The sequence below is a fragment of the Ixodes scapularis genome, unplaced genomic scaffold, assembly GCF_016920785.2.
Source record: "Ixodes scapularis isolate PalLabHiFi unplaced genomic scaffold, ASM1692078v2 PGA_scaffold3__209_contigs__length_174095766, whole genome shotgun sequence".
NCBI lineage: Eukaryota > Metazoa > Arthropoda > Arachnida > Ixodida > Ixodidae > Ixodes > Ixodes scapularis.
Window position 1 is genome coordinate 13026953 of NW_024609868.1, and position 21905 is coordinate 13048857.

Below are 21905 nucleotides of genomic sequence, written 5' to 3' on the forward strand. Positions count from 1 at the left end.
ACTCCAGAGAAGTGCCTATCGCATTTTATTCATGAACGCCATCCGAGGCTGAGTGCAAATGTGCTCAGATTGACAGAGAGGCACTGGCCATAGTCTCGAGCGTAAAGAAGTTCCGTGACCACCCCTACAGTCACAAGTTTGTGATCGTAACCGATCACAAACCCCTCCTGGGGATTTTCGTGCCCGACAGGTTGACCCCGGTCATTCTGTCCCCTCGAATGCTTCGCTGGTCGATCCTGTTGAATGCCTTTGACAACATCCTTGTGCATCGTTCGGGGAAAGACATTGCCAATGCCGACGCATTCAGCAGACTACCATTGCCTCTTACCGTCTGTGCACCACCCAACTTGACAATACTTGTCAAGGTTTCTAGACGGGCATTACGAACGAGGCTTTAGCGATATCCACCAGGCGCCATTTGCTAATCGTTTAATTCGCTTTAAAGTTCCTTTTCATGTCTTTTTCAGCAAGAGACTGGTGTGTCCAATGTGATATGCTCTTTTACTCCAGGGTAAGGAGTGTAAAGGCAGCGGAGATACCTTGGCGTTCAAAAACATACCTGCGTACCGTTGCCCTCTTTGCGTTGTCCCGTGACACGACGCGGTGGACTAACCCCGATTTATTTGAGTGAGATTTGGAACACAGTCACGGCTACTTGGTTGGCGGCGATTTCAAACCGTCTGAATGCTCGAGCTGCTCCGCATCTTCTTTCTCAGGTCTATGTGTCTTGTCAAGATTGCGCCAAACTTTGCGGCAGTGTGGCAACCTTTCCGGAATGTTTGATAGTAATTCCAATAAAAGCACATCAAAGTTGATGCAAAAAAAAAAAAAAGCTACGAGCGAGAGATGAATTACCACGAAAAGAAAGAGAAGCGTTATGCAAACAACGGTAAGCCCAATTCAAGGACTGGCTCGCTGCTGTTCTGAGCGATCCGTTTCGAGCCGCATGCAAGGTATGCATTGTGAATTTAGCTGTGAAGCACAGTCAACTCCGGAAGCACTCGGAAAGGGATGCTCAAGAGGAGGCTCTTGAAAGCTACCAGAAGTAGCTGCTTTCGGGTGATTTTATCATAAAGAAAGAAAACCTTGAGCGGAATGTAAAAGCAGCAGAGATACGAATGTCGGCATGAATAGCCCAACACTTGCTTTCTTCCAAGGCCACGGTTCATTTCGGTGAGCTAATGAAAACGTGTTTCCCAGACTTTAAGACTGCGAAAAATGTACAGGTTCAGAGAACGAAACGCACCACAATTGTGAAGAATGTGTTGGCACAAGTGGAGGTTCAGTGCCTCTACAAAGTTTTGAAAAAATGAAGTTCTCCATTTTTCTTGACGAGGGCACAGATATTTCTAGTCTCAAGTTCCTGTGCTGTGCTTTGCATGGTACTTTGACGACGCGAGGGTTAGGGCTGTCACGCAGCTTCTTGAAGCAAACACCTTGGATGCCACAAGTTGCACCTCAGGATCTTTGGCAGCTGCTGCTGTGCACTGCCTTTCTGACAAGAATATTCCCATGTTCAACATTATTAGATTGGCTTGCGATATGCCAGTGTCATGGTTGGAGAACAGAACTCAGTCGTGACAAGGCTCCGAGAGGACGCTCATGAGAGCTTTGTTACAATCAAGCAAGCAGAGCCATAATGCAGCTTCCGAGGTCTCTGGAAGACCTGCGCAACATTGCCAGATATTTTGGACACAGCTCCAAGCGTCAAGCCCAGCTGGCTGAGCTCCTGGCATGTTTGGAGAAAAGCGTAAGATCCCAAGGCCAAGCGAGACAAGGTGGCTTGCACTGCACTGGTGCCTGGAGCACATTCTCCAGGAGAGGGAGACCCTGCGGCTGCATTTCCTGCAAGCATCAGTTGAAGATAGGATTGTGGTGGCAGAGCATACCCAGAACTTGATGACTGCAGCAACCGAGGCATACCTCCAGTTCTTGGAGTATGTTCTTTTTAACAAACTCAATGCTCTCTTTCAGAGCAAAAAGACTGATCGGAAATATGCAGGAAGAAAGCCAGCACCTTCTTCGTTTACTCTGTTAAAACTTCATCAAGCCAGAGGCACTTCAGAACTTGGCAAGCATCAACTCTTTGGACCCTTGTATACTACTACCACTAGAGGAGGTTTACCTGGGAGAGAAACGCCAAAAAGTACTGGACGGTGTTCAAGCAACTGAGCCATTGGAGTCGCACAACTTGAGTCTTCGTTGCTTATTGTTTTACCATGACTACTGGGGTTGAGGAGCAAAAATGACTTCCAATGTTCGGGCCATTCTTCACAGAAGTTGCATTCGTCCACCCTGCCACGGCACTGAGCTATGAAACTTGAAACAAACTGCCTGCGCTTTCTCTACTGCAGGAGCAGTACAAGCACCTGTTGCATTGCCCTGAGGCTGTGCAACTGAACTGGAGGATGCTTACGGCCTACTTCACCGAGGACAAAAAGAAAGGACTCGTGACGAAGCCCTCAGTTGCGTTTTGGTGCGACATCTCCAAGCTGCAGACCTTTTATTTATTTATTTATTTATTTATTTCAATACCCTCACGGCCAACGGCATTACAGAGGGGATTGGGTTGTATTCAACAAGAAAAATTATACAATGAATAACTTAAAGGCAAAGCACATATTAGTTATGAACAATAAAAATTAGAAACGGCAGTTTTAAACAAATCATCCGCCTGGATTATGGCGATGGAGGTGGGAAGGCGGTTCCAATCCAAAGAAGTTTTGGGAATGAAAGATTGTTGAAATGTGTTCGTGCTACATAGTGGTACACCTACTTTATGAGGATGATCAAGACGGGATGAAACATAGAAAGGTGGTGTGAGGAGACGTTGACTGAGGAATGAGTTAGTGTGAAATACTTTATGGAAGAGACACAAACGGGCTACCTTTCGGCGTGAGGCAAGATTAGGCAAAGATAAGTTAGATTTCATAGAGGTGACACTTGCGGTGCATTGATAATTACTGAGGATAAAGCGAGCGGAACGATTTTGAACAGCTTCTAGGGGGTTAACCAAATTTAAAAGGCTCGGGTCCCAGATAGACGACGCGTATTCAAGCTTTGAGCGTACAAGTGTTTTATAAAGAGTTCATTTCAAAGAGGAGGAAGCTAAAGAAAAATTATGTTTTAAATAGCCAAGCATGCAATTAGCATTACTAATAACGTATCCTATATGTATTTTCCAGGAAAGATCAGATGTTATGTGTACGCCCAGGTACTTGTAAGACGATACAGAAAGTAAAGGAACATTGTTAAGGCTGTAGCAGGGAGAAATTGAATGATTACGAGATACTCTCATTACTTTGCACTTAGTTGTGTTAAGCTCCATATACCAAGTTTCACACCAATCAAGAATAACGTCAATGTCTGTCTGGAGTTTGATAACATCTGAATCATCATTAATTTCACGGTGAATGACACAATCATCTGCAAAAAGGTTAATTGAGGAAGAAATGTTATTCGGTAGGTCATTAATGAAGATTAAAAACAGAAGTGGGCCTAGTACAGAACCCTGAGGCACGCCGGAGGTCACTGACGCGAGCGGAGATGTATGGTTATTGGCCGCAACGAACTGGAATCGGTTAGTAAGAAAGCACTGGACCCAAGCCATAATGTTAGCATCAATGCGAAGGTTATTTAGCTTCAACAAAAGCAACTCGTGTGAGTCTATCGAACGCGAGTTCGATAAAGTCTCACGCGTGTGAGACTTTATCGAATACTTTAATGGCAAAAGTTTGCCAACATCTCAACCTTGGCAAAATTAATCCTTTCGCTGCTGCACTCTAATGCAGACATGGAGCTATCTTTTCAATGATGAGTGATGTCAAAAAAAAAAAAAAAAAGAACAAGCTGGGATTGAACAGTATTAATGCTGTGTTGATAGTGAATTCGGCCATGGCATTAAAAGGAACATCATGCAAGGACATGAAAGTGGAAAAAAAGCACATGAAGTCGTTTAAAAAGGACATGAACAACTAGGTTTGCGACTGAATTTCAGTAACGTCAGACTCCTCACGCTTGAAAGAAAGAAAAAAACACTGCTTGAAGTAGCAGCATTTGCCCCCCCCCCCCCCCCCCCCCCCAATAGTATTTCTCAGTTGTTGTTTCTTTTTGTTTTTTTGTACATGTGTACTTGGTCTGTCACGTCTTTGTGTAATATTTGGCCCATAAATTCTGTCATGCAAATTATGCACACATCTCACTTATTTTCACGAATTCTATTACTGCTCTTCTTAAACCACCTTTTCCTGAACATTTTGTATTTGTCTGCATGAAACCTGTGGTGCATTTCGTATAATATTTCTTTTTTTTCCGCTTAAGGACAAATGTGGGGACTTTCGTGTCTGATGTAGGGACATGTAGGGAATATTACGGGTGAGTGTAGGGTTTTTCGCAAAAAATAGCTGGCATCACTGCATGGCGTATGGCGGCGTGTACATTCTTGGGTTGTTTTGTGTGTGCTTGGTTGGCATTGTGATTATTTAAAGGTTTGAGGCTTGTCGCAAAGCAATGGAAACGAAGAGAAAGAAGACGAATGCACACTGCTACATGACAGGATGCAAGACTGGGTACCCCGATTTTCGTACACTGATAGGACGCACACTGTCGCTTTTCGGAGCGCCAAAAGATGATGCTAGACGCAAGCAGTGGGAAAGAAATATGCACCGCAAGGACAAGCCCGTATCAGAATCATCAGCTGTGTGTGAGACACAGTTTATTTTGCGTGATTGTGTGCAATCGTAATCGCTGGTCCGGAGGTGAGGATTCCTTGAAGTAAACCCGTATTGACCGCTGACGCAGTGCCGACTCTTTTGCCCGACTTGCCAGCCTACCATTCCAAGTAAGTGCGTGAGAAAAGGCCACAGAGAAAACGCCTTGTTGCGTGCCCAACAAAACCCACCAAGAAAATGTGATTGTCTCGTCGCAATGAGTACAAGCAAAATTCGTCAGATGTCACTGTGCAAGACGAGAACTCCAACCTGGACGTCACAGAACTCAGTGAGCCCGCAAGCCTCCAAACCATTCAAAGCAACCTCAGCATTCCGAAAGGGTGGGCAAGGCTTGACGTGCCAAATATGGATGAGCTTCTGTATGCTACAGCAACTGTCAGCAAAACTTTGTTTGCCATCGCCCACAAGAAGTTGCTCATGTTCACTAATGGTGACGGAAAGGGAGTTTTCGCTTGCCTTTACTTTCATGAAAAGGAAAGCAAAGCGACTCCTATAAATTATATAAAGGAAGCTGCAGAAACTTTTAAGCAAGCAGATAGTGCCATTCTTTGCAAATGAGCAATAAATGAAGTATGACTGTAACTACAGGAAGCACCTCAGAGGCCATCTGAATTCCTCCCTTTGCATCGTGCAAGACATTGTGTTCAGCAAATCTTTTTCGGGAGCTATTACTGAAAAAACGTAAGCAACCGTCTGACAACTGTAAAACTTGTTGTGAAGGTTTAGGGTAATCAGCAATTGGTGTCAAGTAGGAATTTCACGCGCCAAAAGACAATGATGGAAGGAAGAAAACAACTCAAGCAGCCCCGAGTTCTTTCTTTCGTTGTTGATTTTTGGCGCGTGTAGTCTGTGATGACAAACCAGCTAGCCTAACTTACTATACTCTGTTCACCCTTAAGCTGGGACTAGAAGCTTGACCTTCAGCGCGAGCTTTCTGTCCTTGCTGACACAAGCGTGAACGCGCAGGCACACGCCACCAAAGCACTGCGGAAGCCAGCGAGCTCGCACTGAAGGCGGAGCTTCTAGTCTCGATCAGCTTAAGACGCTTTGACGGACTGAGAAGAGATTCCACTGGCTTCGAATGAGAGCAGATGTCTCTCGCTGCATTCGCGCCTGCAAGACATGCCAGGCCTTCAAGCCACGACGACAAAAAAAAGAAGGGCCTTATAGATAGTTCTAAGGCCACTGGCCCCATGAAGCACTTGAGTGTAGACCTCATTGGACCGCTTCCTGCCACAGCCAAACAAAACAAGTATATCCTGGCCATCCTGGACAAGTTTATAAAAATCATTCAGCTCTATCCTCTCCAGGCACCAATATCTAGAGCCATTGTGAAGCGGATGGTGGACATCTTCCGTCATGGAATGCCCCGGATTATCTCAAGTGATAACGGCCAACCGTTTGTAAGAGGATTGTGGAAGGGAGTGCTCAAGCACTGGGGCATTGCAGAACGCCATACCCTACAGACCAGCAGGCCAGACAGTCGAGCATCACAATGCCACAGAAGCAGGATATTGCAGCCTACTGTGGCACCCACTGTGACTGGGACAAGCGCCTCCAAGAGGTGGCATTTGCTATGAGGACGTCCGAAAGCGTGGTGACTGGGTACACATCAGCCTTCTTCTGTTATGGCCAAGAGCTTCGAAGCCCGTGGAAGTTTTGCCCACAGGAACACTCAGAGACCCTGCCTTCTACTTCTCATGCCTTCAGTGCAGAGCCGAGTCAACATCTCAAAGATGCCCTCGACTTAGCAAGAGACCACCAACGCAAGGCGCAGGAGACACAGTGACGACACCGCAAACAGGCAGCAACAGTGTGGGTTTGCTGTGGGCGACTTGGTTCTGCGAGACTGGCACACGCTGAGCAACGCCAGTCGGAGAATCACTGTTAAGCTTGGCCCTAAACGCTCTGGACCCTTTGCCATATTGCTTCCCCGGTAAAGGAAAACGTGCTTCCCCAGTAGGGGAAAACACTCAAGGACCCTACGACGGGCCGACGGTGTGGACTGGCCAATGTTGACCAGTTGGTGCGGTATAATGACTCGTAGGCATAGCTATTTTATGCACAGATTAAGGAGGGGGAATCTGTTAGGAGAGGCATGCAGTTGCATGCCTCGCCACAAGATGGTGCCACAGCGGCATCGCGAGGACACCTTCCGCGAGACTCAAGAGATGGCGTGCGAGATGCGCGGTTCGGGGGGGACATCGCGATAGAGGGAAGGAGAGTGCACGAATGGGGGACGCGAGTGGCAGCGCGCATGCAGCATAAGGGTTCCAAATAAAGGACTTTCGTTCATGCGAGTGGCTTTGTTTCGATACTGTCCACGAGCTACTGTGAAAGGCTTGCTGGACCCTGACAAGGTGGTTGAGACTGCAAAACCAGACAACAACATAATGGTCATAATCCACGCTGGCCTGAATGACTGTCTGAAGCTAAGAACTATACACGAAACAATAAAGAATATTGAGGAAGTGGCGACGAAATACCCAGACATGGCCATACGGGTCTGCACCCAACCAGAGACACCCGAGATTGGTAGGGCAGCACTGGAAAACCTCAAAGAACTGAACCAAAGCCTGGACAAGCTATGTTCCAGACACCCAGACAGCTTGGAGCTTGTTGATTTACGCTGGACCAAGGAACGGCTGAGATACCCATTCAACTTACCACGTTACACACAAGTGGTTACTGAGGCAGTGGGGCATCAGATGGCAAAACATACACAAGCTTTTTTAGCCCGGGGCAAAAGGGAGAAAACAGACCCAGCAGTTAGGCCACCATGTGGAGAAAAGGTGGGGACCACCATGTGGAGAAAAGGTGGGGTGCACACCTGAGAGGCAGCACTGGAAAGCGACAGCCCAACAGAGCATGAGGAGAGACTCGAGGGCACGGCACGGCCCAAGATGGCAACAGACGAAAGGGACAAGGGGACCGGGTTATGAAGCCCCATGGAACAGGCAAGGCTAGGAGTGCCTATGCCATAGAGGGCAGAGAAGACAAGGGCATTGTGGAATCCCACCATGGGACTACTAGTGGGAAGGCCCACAGTACAGGAGGGCAGTCGACTCAAGAGACAGGCCCTGAGCGGAACACAATACCCGGGAAAAACCACAACCAAAACAAAAAGATGGAGAAGGCAAAAAGTATTGCAGCATTTCAACATAGGGGTCCTCAACATGTGGGGGGCAGCCAGCTAAAATGTACAGAAATCCAAAACAAAGCAAACAATGAAGGAATGCAGATTATATGCTCTAACAGAAACAAACCTGCAGGAGCAAAAGATGCACTACCTGGACACAAAGTGGAAATGGCTGGGCTGCAATAGGACGCAAGGGGAGAAAAAAGGAGGAGTGGGTATCATGATCAACTTGTTCAACCGGAGACTAAATATCTGTGCAACCTATATGGCAACAGCAAATGAAGATCCGGCATGGAACAAATCAATTTATGACTGCATCTCAAAAGACATTGCCTCAATTAATCTTTCAAAATGAACCAATAATGATTGTGGGAGACTTTAACTGCCACATAATAGAGCTGGATGGCAGGGTATGCAGCGCAACAGAACTCGGGCAAATAGTGAAAAACACAGCTTAACAATAGTCAACTTGGAACCACAATGCAAAGGAAAAAACACATGGAGCCGCAACAACCAAAAATCAGCAACTGACTATATCCTCATAAACAATGAAGCAGACAAAGAAAACATAGAGACAGACTCTACGCACATAGACAAGGACAAGGTTATCAGCTGTACAAGTGACAACAGAATACTGCTAAAAATGAACATCAACAACCAAAGAAAGAAAAAAGAAGCAAAAACAATCAACCAGGGAAAACACTGGAAACTAGGAGCAGAAAAAAATTTAGAAGAATTTACATCAGAGCTGGAAAAAAAGATTACAAAGGAAAACACTTACCAAGCATTAGTGAGCGTAATCATCCAAACTGCCAATGAACAAGTAGGAAAGACTGAAAAAGGAAGACAGCAAAACTGAAGGCCATGGTTCGACAGAGAGGTAAAGGAAGCAATAGGGAACAGAGGAACAGAAAAAGGGAGTAAAGGAGCTAGTAGCTGCAAAAATACAGCAGTTCAGCAGGAAAACAGAAGAGGACATACTAAAAAAAAGGGAAAAAGGCTAGTGAAAAATTCTGGAAGCTAATTACTTCAATGCAGGCCCAGTCGAAAGGGAAAACAGACCAAGCACCAATACTATGAAGAAATGGCAAAGAGGACAAAGGAGAAGCAGAAGACTGGCTGATTGAATATCTTACACAACGACAAGATTTGAAGAGAACTCCAAAGGATGCTAACAGCAGAACAAAGACCACTGAAAGCAAAAAAGGACAAGAGCACTCTATAATGGACCCTATAACTACAATGGAAATGAAGCAAATCAAAAGGCTGGAAAACCAAAAAGCAACATTCACAGATAATATCCCAAATGAGTTCATCAAGTCACTAAAAAAAGAGGCACAGGACAGCCTCAGGACAATTTATTGCCATACTGGGTACAAGGGAAATCCCAGGGTGCTGGAAAAAAGCAAAGGGGAAGCTAATATACAAAGGGAAACAAACAGACCCAAAAGACCTAGGAGCCTACAGTCCAATATCAATAATAAGCATACTTGGGTAGTAATTCAATTACAGTAATTAAATTACTGTAATTTAATTACTTTTCCTGGTAATTTGTAATTGTAATAATTACTTTTGGCTAAAAGAAATTGTAATTGTAATTTAATTACTTTCTAGCGTCAGTAATTGCTAAATTTCATGCACAATTACAATTATTTTTGCAAGATTTTGTGGCGGCGGCGCTTTTCCACCCTGGCCACGGAGACGACAGCACAGCCAAAGCGACAGGGGAGAGAGCGTCTCCCAACCTGCTAAAAAAAATGGAAAAGAGGGATGGAAAGAGAGGCTGGGATAGAACGGAATGAAGGATTTTGTAGACTGTAAAACGATTTAATGAAGAATTTGAAAAATAATTTGATAAATGAGGGCTACATTCGCGTCCGTTTTCGTTCCTGTCGTAGTTGAATCTGACTCTTCGTCTCGTTTGCTTCCTGTTGCTCCTGCTTCTAGGGGTCTTTCTTATTTCTCATTCCCACACGGGGGCATCGGAGGTCGAAGTCGAGCTGGTTGGCTCCGATCACATCATCCGGTCGAGGCGGGGAGGTCCGAGGTTCTCCTTACGCGTCTTCGCCGCTAGCATATTCGCTTACATATTTCAGTCAAGTTTGGAACTTTTTTGTTCATGAAATTATTCTCTTTTCTTTATGAGTTTTTCACGTCCTTCTCCTCTATCTCGTATGTTGATACCACTAACAGTAAGTCGTGCTACTCTAACATCGAGGCGAAGAAGCAAAGAAGCAGCAGGTCTCATTAACACGACTCACCCTGCCTTACTTCCAACTGTTGTTGCTACACTGCTCTTCGTTCTCCCAATCCTCGTATACCTTTTTGTATAAATCTTCATTATTTAGTGTTCGCTCTACCTAACACTTTCAACCGTTTGTCAGCCTGATTGGACGAGATTCCAAAACTTACAAACCGCGGCTTAAGCTGTAGGGAGCTTGTTTTTGCATTTGTTGTTCGTTGAAGGCTTCTTTTTTTATAGAGGGCTTGGCTTGCACTTTGTTTTTACACCTCTATCGTGACCCTCCACCCGTTGTCCTCTCGTCTTGGCCTGTGGAACTGTCCCGAGGCGCGCAGTGCTGCTTTGCATTGAGAAGCTGCAACGGTCTTATCTACAATGGAAAAGGAAAGGCTGCCGGGGCCTTGTTGCAAAAAATTCTCTAAACAGATTAGCACCAATGGAAAAAACTATTCACCAATGTTTGTTTGCAAACAAGCTCGCTGCCGCCCACTATCGGCGGACCCCTGCGGGCTTCCGGTTTTCCTCCTCTTTTCCTCTTGTCACGCATCCTTTTGTTATTTGTACTACGTTCTACAAAGCGCGTAGGTTCTTACAAACCTATTACAGGTACCTCTCCGAAGGAAAATCTTATTTTCCGATCGCTGTGTGTTACCGAAGAAGAAATAAATACACTACCGGAAGTCTGCTGGGGCACCAAATACTGTGGCGCCCTCGTGGTACCAACTCCCACCGAATGCGGTGAATAATCGTGAGGAGCAAACTCTCCGCACCGTTTTTGAAAACAAATTCAATAAACCGAAAGACGACCTCCAATTTGCGGAGACACTTGCAGGTAGGCAACTTTCTTGTTACTTTAAATAATACTTTCAGTTATAAAAAAAAATAAAAATAATAGCTCGTCTATATCTTCCAGCTGAAACACGCTCAAGTAAACCGTGAAATCGAGGCGTCCAAGAGGCCGCAGTTTTGGAATAATTCGCGGATTCTAATTTTCGCGACGCGGTGCGGTCGCGATATAGATTCCAATGTATTTACATTTTTTTTCGCGAATGGTAGGTGATTCGCGAAATTCACGAAAATAAAGTCGTTTGCAGTGTATCATGAATTTTTCGAGGTTGTTCTTGCCATGCTAAATCCATATCGGTCTTCTTTATGAGACGCATAACATTGATACAATCATTGCTATCCTAATGATTAGCTACATGACGATCCTAAATTTATTATTTATCTCAGGAGCTTTTTGGGTGTTACCGTGCACTGAATTAACCCAGAATCCCTGGCAATAGAGTTGCTGCTATTGTGACACTAGTTTTGTGGAAGCGACCACAGTTTGTGCGCTACGGTTACCCACATCCGGCATGTTACAAGTCCACAAACAGGGAGAGGCAGCGAATCATCGTGGCTGAAATGTTTTCGTAAGTTGTCGTATCCTTTAAATGTTTGACGTCGTTTACAAGTTTCTCTTATTAGCCGATTTTACGTGAGTTTTATGATACCAGTACTGTCGCATATTTGTTTCCTTGTATTATTTTTAAGTTTATTTTTTCTTGGTTTGACTTGGATACCATTTGCATAAGCTCTAAGGAGATTCACCTCACACCTGTGAATTTTGTCGCCATTTTTTATGTTTTGAGAATATATGAACGCAGGAGTTCATTACTCCAAACTATTAAGTTCTATAATCCATTTAACAAATTTCATAAAAGGAAAGTACAATGCGTGACATTTATACAGCGGCCATATAACTCGTTTACAGTTATATGGCCCAATGTGGGGGATAACTCTCAGAAATAAGTAATTGTAAAGTAATTGCATTACTTTTAAAAAGTAATTTGTAATTGCAATGAACTACTTTCGCGCAGTAGTAATTGTAACTGTAGTTAAACTACTTTTGGAGCTAAGTAATTGTAATTGTAATTAAATTACATTTTGAAAGTAATTTACCCATGTATGATAATAAGTAACGTCTGCAAGTTGTTCCCCAGTATAATTAACTATAGGCAGCAGAATTAATATCTGTGAAAAAAACAACATGCTTGTACGAGCTAAGAATGGATTCCGGCAAAACAGAAGAACAAGCGATAACCTATACCCTTTAACCCAAGCAGTAGAACTGAAAAACATACAGAACTTCAAGTTCTACCTGGTATTTTCGGATATAAAAAAAAAAAGTGTACGATGCAGTACTACATCAAACTCTCTGGACAAAAATGAGGAAAAGTACTTTCACCTATACAGGGAATGAGAGGCCTGCTACACAATAGCAGAATACCAATCAAGACCAGAGCCAATCACTATATTGGGCTGAGATAGGGGTGTCCCCTGTCACTAACACTGTTCAATGTGTACATCAACGACCACCTCAGGTGACTGGAGGAGGAGAGCCAGGCTGCATCCCAGCACGATCATCAAGGATGGAAATGAACAGTATACACGCATCCCATGCCTGGCCTTTGCGGACAATGTGGTGCTCATAGCAGAGGCGGCAGCAGATATGCAACACCTGATGGGCATCTGTACAGAAGAGGCATTGAAGGACAACTTTAAATTCAACGCCGAAAAAACACAGTGGATGAGCTTTAATACAGAGGGTGACCAGGACTTTCATCTGCCAAACCAGGTTGTCAAAAAAACAAGCTAAAAATACCTTGGTGCAACGATAACATGTGAAAAGGACTATCTGGCCCAACACGAAAGAAACGTAATTGAAAAATCAAACCAATTGAAGGGGAAAGTGTGGCACCTTGCCAGACACTCGTACAACAAGTATTCTCTGGAAAACACCCGCGGTCCCGGTCCTTACCTACATCAACGACGCGCACATACACAGCGCAGCCAGCATCAAAGGCTTGGGCCGACACCAGTACGAGCTGGGGAGGTGGCTGCTGGGGGGGGGGGGGGGGGGGGGGGAAGCAGCTGCACGGTTAATGCAGCAGTGACAGGCAAGATGGGCTGGTCCACATATGAGGGCGCTGAGCGCACACGGTGGGATTGGACGTGCGGCTCGTCGGCTCCAGTAATTTTGACCAAGAACCGCGGAAATTTCTTAATCTCCTTTCAGAAAGTGTTGCGACCTTCTTCCTAACATCAAAAGGAACCTGTGAATACCGACCCGACGCAGGTGGACCAAAATTCAACCATTTTTCGCCCAACTTGTTTTTCGCCCCGCTGTGGATGGTTAACCCTTGTAGGGTTAGCTTCGACCCCGGCGGTGCGAGGCCTTCCCCAAAGGCTCCGTACGATGGCAGCCGCTACCCAGCGCGGCTACAACCCAGTCGCCATGGCGTGGACGCAGGCTGATGTGCAACAGGCTGCTATCACCAAAAATGGACCCTCGAATCTCAAAGATGAAAGCCTTTTCCAGCTCGTGAGTCTACGACGGAAAGCTAGCCAGCGTGAACCAATACACGCAACTCTCGCAGACAACCTCTGGGCGCCGCTTGCTAGATCGCTTACACATCCAACACGAGTGCATTCCAGAGGAGACATACAAGCTCCCAGAACTGTGGCGTCACAAGCTCTGGGTTCCTCCGTTCCCGCGCAACATGGACATGTAGACACACGAAGGGAGGCGAGAGGCACGCGCTCGGGCCCTCGAACACCAATATGGATCCAAGCAAGGCCTGTACTATGTTGATGTGGCAGGGCAGTCGCCCACTGGTTTCTACACGGCCGCCGTAGTTCACCAGGACCAACGCGTTAACGGGCTCCCCTATCGAGCGTTCAACTCCACGCAGGCCGAGGAGGTAGCTATAGCGCTTGCCACCTCGGCACTGAATTCGAAGGTAATCATTGCAGATTCGCGCAGAGCCTGTAAGCACTACCTGGCAAGCAAGGTTTTACCTCTAGCCCACCGTATTTTAAAGCAAGCTGAGACGGATTCGGACCCCTCACTTAAACGCATGGTTTGGACTCAGGGCCAACCAGGGCCTTCAAGGTAACGAGGCTGTGGACGCGGCTGCCAGAGCGCTTACCCACCGAGCACCTCACCCAGGCTCTTCCGGCTCTGAGATTAGACAACCTCTTCTGCAGTTCAGGGAAATCCTGGCAGATTATTGCGAACATCATCAGCTTTTCATGATCCCCGCTAAGGGCCTGAGTGGAGCCGATGAATGAACCTTGAGGCGCCTGCAGACCAACACCCTGCTGTGTCCTGCAATAGTGAAACATTTTGACACGAAAGTGGATGGGCGATGCCCTCACTGTGGGGAAGTCTCTGATAGCTTTCACATGGTGTGAACATGTCAGATGAATCCTTCCCTTCCCCCTAACCCTTCCCCACTAGAAGGACATGGGAGGCAGCCATTTACACTCAACTGCTCGGGGCTGGAGTGTCAAAGGTGCGGGTAGCGGTTTCGTCCTGCGGGGTACCGGACTAAGGACTCGATCCACCTATGTAGAGGGCCAAACTCTCCTTTTATGGAATAAAAGCTTTTCACCACCACCACCATCCACATATCAAACCAGAGGGGCCTGGTCCAAGCATAAAAAAAGCTAAAATTCCTTCCTCTGGAGAGCTACGCACGAAGGATGCATTACCACATTAGATTTAACGAAACGAGAACAAATAGGGTAAAGAAGATAAAAGCCATAGATTCCAAGTTCAGTGGTGATACGGCTGGGCAACAGGTGACCACGGAGAGAGAATGGGCCAAAACGATTCGCAAAGAGGTGACACGGGCCGGCACCCAGCTAGCAGTATTGTATTGTATTGCATTGTATGTTTATATATTTCAGACGGAAAAGTAGCAGAGGGCGACCCAGAGGAAACAGAGCCTCGAGTTCTGCCAAAAACACAGAGTGAGCCAGCCCCATACCACCGCTACAGGGGGGACAGAGCCAGTGCCCTGCTTTTTCAGGTGCAAACGGGCTGCCTCCTGACTCAGAGCCGGAGGTGCGAGCTGTACGGAGACGGCCCCACCTGTCAACTCTGCGGAGAAGAAGAAGAGACAACTGGGCATGGCGTTAGTCGATGCAAACGTCTCGAAGAAACCAGGAGAAACTCCCCAAGCTACGGCTTAGACTGCGCCCTGGGACTCACGGACGCAGACGACGACGGCACATGGAAGGAAACGGAAGACATGGAGCGCCGCCTGGTGATGTGGAAGAAACTTTGCCGCTCGATTACGGGAACGTTCGCATAAATTTTTGTGTACACTTTTATAATGAATATTGCACATAGCGAACAAATTTCTGCTTGAGATGGTAGTTCGTTATACAGTAAAACCTCGTTATAACAAAGTTGAAGGAGCGATCATAATTATTTCGTTATAACCATTAGTTTGTTATAGCCAATGTCCATTTCTTCCCCATTAGCAAGCAAGGGGAATTATGATTGCTTTGTTATATCCATTAGTTTGTTATATCCCATTTTGTTATAACGAGGTTTTACTGTAATATGGTTCGACTGTAGTAACGCAACACATTCGATCGAATGAGCATGGACAGCCCGACCTCACATTTCGTCACACTGATTCCTCGTTCCATCAACACCACTGCAGCTTGAAAGCGCATAACCCTGTGAACCCATAGGCACGACAGATACGTCAGCCGTGACCGACTCTCGTTGCACGCTGGATTTCCTGTGCCCCCATACGCACCCCGAAACACTACAGCGAGACCCGATCTGTCTTACCATTCACGGATCCATCGAAACTCAGGATTCCACGGTGAGGAAAGAAACGCACTTTTTACCCTTCTTACGTCTGACGAGGTTAAAGACACAGTCTTTAACCACAGCCCTCAGACATACACGACAAGGACTTCGCGGAAGTAAAATGCACACTTCTGGAAAGTGTAGAAGTCTTCGCTACCCTTGACAGAGACCTTGGTCTCTGTGAACACGTGCAACACAGCATCTAGCTTACTGACAGCAAGCCTGTGCGAATGCAACCTTACTCGACAAGCGAAACCAACAAGAAATTCATTCGCGCAGAGATAAACGAATGGCTGCGAAAATGCATTATACGTCCTTCAAAGTCACCCTACGCCTCACCCGTCCTCGTTGTTGAGCAACCACACCAAGAGTCGACTACAAAAAGGCTTTGCGTCGACTACCGGTTCCTCAATGCGAAGACAGTCAAAAGGGCTTACCCGATGCCTCGTACCCACTCACTTCTTGGGAAGACAGCTGGGTCCCATTACTTCATGAAACTCGACATCAAGAAGGCATTTCTAAACGTTGTCCTCCGCGACGAAGACGTCTACAAAGCAGCGTTTGTTACCGAGGATGGACACTTCAAGCATCTTCGAATGCTTTTCGGTCTATGCACAGCGCCCACTACGACGCAGAATGCCATGAACAACTGGCTCCGTGAACTCATCGCAACCGGAGATGTGATCTTTTACGTCGATGATGTTAGCATCTTCAGTGACAACGTGCCAGAACACATCGACCTTCTGCGCCAAACTCTAACCGTTCTCCATGTCCTGGGACTACGCATCGACATCCAAAAGTGTATCTCCACGGCAAGTACAATTTCCTTCCTTGACGTCATCATTTCCCGAGATGGAATCGCCCTAGACCCTAAATGCATCGCGGCAGATCATCCGATTACCCGCGCTTTGCACCGACGCCACCCTCCACAATGGCTAGGCGACTTCATAACCAAGCTTCAAGACAAGATTAACAACATCTGAGAGGATGCAAAGATTTTGAGCTCGGGAATGTAAGCAAGCATGCTAGCGGCCAAGACGCGTAAGGAGACCGGATGATGATCGGCTTCTGTACGGGAAGAATATCCGTGGACGATTGTCGGTACTGAAAGAGCTCTGGACAAATGAGTCGTCGAGGGAGGGATTAAGACGACATACAAATATGTCTGATCCACCCAACAAACTGCAGGAAACCTGCAGAATGGCCCACGAGGAGCAGGAAAGGAGCAGTAGTTGGTACCAGCAGGGGTACGACAAGAAAGCCAAACAAAAACAACTTGCAGTTGGAGACCTCGTACTGCTCCTGCTCCCCACCAACCACAACAAGTTGTTAAGCCAATGGAAGGGGCCTTACCCAGTTGTGGGAAAGAAGGGACACCTCAATTCTCAGACAGACCTAGGACACTGCATCAAACTATTCCACAGTATTATCTTAAAAATGTACAAGGAACGGCCAAGGTCTCCGTGACTTGTGCAGTGAGCACGCTAGAAGAGGCTGGAGGAAAGGGCCACTTGACCCCGTAAGTGACTACGTCACAACATGGCGTCTGGGTCCAAACAAACCGTTGCTAGGGGCGTTGCTATGGACTAATGCATGGAGGCTTCACATGAGGCTAGATTTTTTCTTACAAGTAAATAATTTTTTGTAAGCAACCTAACTTCTTGATATCTAATTGTGAATACGTTCTTGTCGTCTCAGTGTCGTATTGCAGCGATGAAAGCCATTTCTGAAGTATTATACTCCGCTTTGCTTTGGTAGCAGACGACACAATAGCTTTGCTAGCCTCTGTTGCAGCAGGCGTCTTCATTGAATTGCGTTGGTAAACGAGCAACAAAAACAAGTGCATTGCCATGGCTGTAGGCCTCCGCAATGTGCGCTTTTTTCTGTGAAGAACCCAGCTTAGTTCAGAGGGGTGAAAATGCCGTAAAATCAAACCACGCGCCATGCAGATCAGTTACGACGACGAACTGAAGTGCATTACCGGCGAAGTGCAGGCCAGCATGAGAAACAAATCGTACGCCGTGCAGGTAAGTCGTTTGTTATTATTATTATTATTATTATTCAGGTTGTCAGGTTACTAAAGATTTGCTTGTCTATCGTGATTTCGCAGTATTTTGCTTTTTTTACCCTTGGTATACATCAAAGACCGAGGATCTGCTCTTTTGGTGAAGATCTTTACCGAACCCGCGATGCGAGTGCAATCTGTAATGAACTTAGCTTATGTTTTTTACCCAGTTCTTTCGCGCTTTGGGGTCTTGCAGAAATCTGAAGAAACTGCAAGAATCTTTCTCCAGGCGATGGTTACAACCAGGTACGAAGGACCCTCCCATAGCACGAGTCCGCAAACAAAATTTGGGATCTCAACCGATCGCCTGAAGTCTTTTCTCACGGGTGCAATTGTGATCTTTTGCAGACAATCATATCGATCGACGCCTGGACTTTCAATAAACCATATTTTGCATCGCATCCCACTATGAATTCTTATAACTGTCTAAAACTCATTATATTTTAAATAAATGCAATATCAGAATATTGTCTTTATTCACACGATTCAGACGCCGGTGCCGGCTTGGCCGGCCAGCGTGTGGCAGACAGCATACTTCTTGCATTCGTCATATTGAGGATCACACGTCAATGTGTGATCCTCGATTTGCAAAGAAGGCGATCCAAGAAACTGAAGTGAAGAGCAGAAGTATTCACACAACTTTAAGAACAAACGGCAATCGTGATTGTAACGAAGAAGCGCTTCTGCAGACGTTCTGCGGCTGGTTGATGACAACAAACGGATGCAGTTATATCAGAGGTGTCATCGACATTGGAAGCCAGAGAACCTTCATCAGGGAAGATGTCACAAAGAAGCGGAATCTGAGGGTGACTAGAACAGTGAACCTCAGTGTAAGGATCGACGAGGGTTCCGCGGGTGGGCCGCTAGCACCAGGGAGATTTGGCTGGGGGGAAAGTGTTAGTGTGAACACTTCCCGTGGCGGGCGACCTCAAGAGACAGGCGTACTTTATGACACGAGGTTCGGCACGCGCGTTTTCTGCCGAGAGAGTTAGAGCGTACGTTCCAAAGCCGGGAAAATAAAGTTATACCACCACCACCACCAAAACGCAGTGGCTGTGCTGTTTACACGCCGCGTTTACATCGGTTTAGTTTTTCTCGCCCGAGCGTGGGGTGGGGGGTGGTCGCGGCATAACGGAAACATCAGAACGCGTCTGGTGGAATGAATCACGGGATGGCTCAATTAGTCGGAGCTATCCACACTGGGGTTGGCTGTTCGCTTCGCCTTGCGAGAAATGGTTTTGCTTGCATTTGAACCAGCCCGACCTTTGACTGTGAGATGTACGCAGACCGTGGGATCCCACCCGGGAATATAAGCAATTGCCACATGGCGAGAAAGTGAGCAGATTGGTTGGCAGTGGGAAACGCCTGTCTCACGACGCCTCGAGGATTCGCCGGTCCACAAAAAGGGGACGGACCAACGAGTGACTTTGATGGGAAACTCAGCAAGTGAGTTTAGTTCGTGCTGGGGCTCGAGAGCTGTCACTCTGTAATCGAGTCAGGTCGTGGTATACCGAGGGACTTTTGTCCCCGTAATTGGGACGTAATCCTACGAGCCAGCCAACTTCCGAGCTTGGATAAGCTAACACCCGACCACGTCCTTCCCAATCCCATACAGGGGAAGTTATCATTCGCAGTATTGTTTATCTTTGTATTTTCATTCACTACAAAAGTATTAAATTTTTTCTTGAAAAGTAATTCCCAAGTTCAACCGAATTAGTCGTCGACAGCCAAGGGAAGCAACTTCGTCTCCGGCAAGACTCGCCCAGCTTCCCACAACAAAGTTTGTCACCCCATCCGAACCTGGCAACCCGGACGGCGCAAGGTGACTGAGCGAACAAACCCATACCGGCGCAGTCGTCGATTAGTTTCGACGACTTCAAAATATAAGAAACATCATCGAGCGGCAACAGATTGACTACCGCAGAGAGCCCCCACATCAGAGACCAATTAGCGTCAAGGGAGCCCACTGTCACCCCATGCCATCCAGTCCAAGGGAGACTCTGCGGCGCCGGTGAGTGGAACCTTCACGTTTCTTTGATGTGTGCACAGACTAGAAGTCAGTTAGCAGGAAACGATGAAGAAAGCTGGGGATAGAGCGAAAGCTGCGGAAAGGGATAAAGGGACCGACGGAGGAACGAAAGGGTCGGAAAGTCGGTCCGCCGACAAGCGCGCTGCCTGGGCGCACGCGGAAAGCATGCTACGCATCGAGCATGAACACCAAATCGCCATGCTGAGGCCCAGACTTGAGAGCCAGGAAAGAATCGCGGCAATGCGTGGACAGTGCGCCGGTGGCGTAGCTGGCGTGGCGACGAAAATGGGCACGCTAGACCCAGAGACTGATACTACCGACGCGGGGGAATGTGGGTCAGACGGCCCGCCTGAACTCGTGGAAAAAAACGCTGACGGCAGGAACGTGCTTCCTGGCGGGGGAGAGAGAGGGCGATTCCTCGAGTTGCAAAGGGGTGACGAGACCCTCAGTTTCGCTTGGGCGAACGCAAAGGGTGGCGGGGGTGGCATGTTCATTCGCAATCAACTGTTGTTTCACAAGGACACAGTAGACGGAACCAGGGTGGCCCAGTTGGTTTTGGCCAGGGAGAGGCGCGCCGAAGTTTTAGAGCTCGCCCATGAATCTCTCTGGGAGGGCCGTCTCGAGTGCAAAAAGACTAAGGACTAAGGACGCACTGGCGATCATTGCCACCTAGCTTCACCCTGTGCCCACCCACGGCACGAGACGAAGTGAAGGACTTCTGCCATAGAGTAACTAGCCATCTCCGTCATTCGCTCACATAGCCTTTGTGCAAGTATCTAGTTGTTGTTGTCTTGTTATTGTTTACTTCTTTTTTTTTAACTTGTATTTGTCAAAAGTATTTTGTTGCTTTTGCTTTCCCCTCCCCCTCCCCCCCCCCCTTTAGTTTGGGTGTTTGCAGACCAACTGGTATGGGCCTTCGGCCTTTCTGCTGTACTCCCGACTCTCCTGAGCCAAATAAATGAAATGAAATGAAATGAAAGGTGATGATTAAGGGCAGCTTTTATTGGCCTGGAATTGACGCTGATGTCTGGGAGCATTGTCGTTCTTGCCATGGCTGTCAGATTAGGTCGGACAGAACCGTGAGAGACAGAGGTCCCAATACACCGCTCACGCAGCCGGGGAGACCGTTCCAAGTCGTCAACATCGACTTAATTGGCCCACTTGACGTTGCGCCGGCCAGGGGACACACATATGCGCTGTGTCCGATCGACCTTCGCACGCGCTGGCCAGAGGTAGTGCCTTTGCGTGATCTCACGGCAAAGGCGACTTGCGACGCACTGCTGGATATTTTCAGCCGAACCGAAATACCACTGACTCAGTGCTGCGCCCACCCGAGAGTATGGGTGGTTCCACTTGCCGCGCGACCTGACTTATATATCCTAAGAGTGTGGCCTCGCTGCAGTGTCCGGGCATGAAAAAGAGACTTCGTCGAACCTTGAAACTTGAAATTTGCACAAGTCCAGAGACAATTCTGTTTTGCGAAGCATTTTTGTTTTGTTTCCAAGCGCGGATACTGCAGCAGGCGTGTTCTGCTCAGCATTTTAATTTCTTTTTATTTTACTTTTTTTCCTATACGTTGACGTGTGCATTGTGACATGTATGCGTATTAACCCGTATAGTGACATACCATAGCCTCTTGTATTTTTCATGCCCGCGCGATGGCTCCGCCGGACCCGTCCACCTCCTCCCCTTGGCTGTCCACGAGGGAAGCTCGCATCCTGAAATAGACTCTGCGCAGTCAGCGGCGGTATTCTATGGCGGCGGTGCATCTCCAGAAGACTTCTGCTCAAGTTTGGTTCTAGTGCACTTTTGCCAACATCCACCACAGCCCTTATCTACAACAAAAACGGTATGTGGTATTTTCAGCAACTATAATATGTATTTGTTGCTTCACTTTGTTGCATGAATGCGCGGCAACAATTGAGGCAGTGCATGTAAACAAACAACGTTGTTTGTACCACGTGTTTACATCGCAGTTTTGATGCGCGTTATGTCTTGCGAGACCTTTCCATGTACCTATGAGCACATTTCGCTAAGAAATCAA

The 21905-nt window shown here is 47.0% G+C and overlaps 1 pseudogene; it reads left to right on the forward strand.

Moving 5' to 3' along the window:
• Positions 1-13656: 13656 nt before the first annotated feature.
• On the forward strand, positions 13657-14461 carry LOC115332266 (annotated as a pseudogene).
• Positions 14462-21905: the final 7444 nt, after the last annotated feature.